Below are 1,930 nucleotides of genomic sequence, written 5' to 3'. Positions count from 1 at the left end.
AAATATCGCTAATTTTGGTCTATCCCTGGGCTTAGCAATTTGGACATCTGATGGAAGTTGGTGGTGCATATCAAAGTTACGGCTATCACATTCTTTTTCTAATTTCCATAAAACTATCTTTTTCCGTAGTACTATCTGAACTCCATGTGGTGTAGCACATAATCGGCAAGTAGACTCAAAAACCCCCCTTTTTCCAAATTCGCGACTACACCTCCGTTGATTAACAAATGCGAACATTTGGAAAAGCTTTTTAAATGCTATTTGATCTTTGCAAAATTGAGCTAAACAATGTTTTGTTATGTTGCACTTGTGTTAAAAGTGAAGTTTTGATGACAAATAATGTACTGACAGTTTGGCAAGAAATTTCGAAAAATTGATCTATTGTGCTTGTACCGATCAAAAGTTTGATTTTAAGGCTGAATCTGTTCGCATCTCACTTATATCTGCACTCATTTTACCACCAACTGGGTTGTGCCTCGTATTTCCTTGTCACTTAAGTGATGACCTGCTAAACCCAGACAAAAGTGTTTTTTGCGAGGTTGTAGAAGTTTGGATAATTAAACTGCTTTAAAGGACTGTCGTGGCTGCTCGATTGATTGGCACCTTAAGTCTCCTCAGTCAAAAACTGACTTCCAATTTATTGCAGTTAGCGAGAATGAAAAGATTTGGAAAGGGACGCACCGCCTTCATATCTCTTTCATAGAGAGTATCCTAGAACCCAGGCTTATGTGGTAGGTAGCTTCCTTCCTTAAAATGACTCTAATAATGTGCCAAAGTTAGTAGGATAACAGTTCTTCTAGATTGAATTCGCCCGCTCCACCCACTTCACGCTTTTTATTTACATCGATGTGCTTCGCTCGGTCGTTCTGGTAAGTATGATAGGACGCAGGAGGGTACGATGAGATTCCTTCTCGAATCATAGAAAACTACAAAGCCATGGCCATGGTCATGATTATGGACATAGGCATGGCTAGAGCTGCAACCAAATATTGTGTCAATGTCCAAAATCTCAGACATAAACCAAACTTAAATTTAAACTGCAAGCCAAAGGCGGAGTCTTTTAGACTAAAGAGCCCAAGTATTTTAGCATGTGGAGTTAAACAAGTGCCAAATAAACACATCCTCATCTCAAAGAATACTAGAATCAGTTCTTTTCATCGTGTTTAGTAATGCTAGAAATTTAGCCTAGAAAGAGAGACAAAAGGTTAAATAAATACTGGTGCCACATCTAAACCAGAGCAACTGTCGTTTCTTTGGACAGCAGACACTACACCACCATAGATCATGCGACACTACATGCGGAAGAAGCTGTAGTCAATTCATACACGCGTCAGTGGGGAATATTTCAATCAAAATGGCACGAGACATGCTAATGAACACTGTGAAACTCGTTTCACAACTCTGCGCTATAATCCGTCCCGCAATTCCATTTGTTCTCACCACTTCACTGCCTCTTCTGCTCATTCTAGCAGCTTGTACCCTTTTATTCTCCATCACCTCTCTCTTCTTTCCAGACACGTCAAAAGGCCAAAGCACAGTTTTTAGCATTACAAAATTCAAACACGTGCTCTATTAATTGTACTGGCTACTGACACCGGTGATGTAGACTTGAGCGGTACACTCTCAAAAATAGACAAAGTTTGTAAAAAGAAACCACATTATCTTCTGCACAAATTCTAAATTTAGCAGATAAATAAGACAAATTTGGGACCTAATCGGAATCGTTCAACATTATCATAATGGTCAAACATTTCAGACATTACCTGATGGAGAGGAAATTCATAGTGAGAATGAATTATCATCAGCAGCAATTGCACCACCCTGATCCATGCCTGCAGGTTTCCCTGGAGAGAGGGTAGGCATAGGTCCTTTACAGGCCATGGAAATGGGGAAATGGCATCTACTTTATTGTGGTAATCTATTTTACGAG

The sequence above is a fragment of the Echinococcus granulosus genome (assembly GCF_000524195.1).
Source record: "Echinococcus granulosus chromosome Unknown EG_S00353, whole genome shotgun sequence".
NCBI classification, from domain to species: Eukaryota; Metazoa; Platyhelminthes; class Cestoda; order Cyclophyllidea; family Taeniidae; genus Echinococcus; species Echinococcus granulosus.
The sequence above is the reverse complement of the archived record's forward strand: the minus strand, read 5'-3'. Positions refer to the sequence as shown.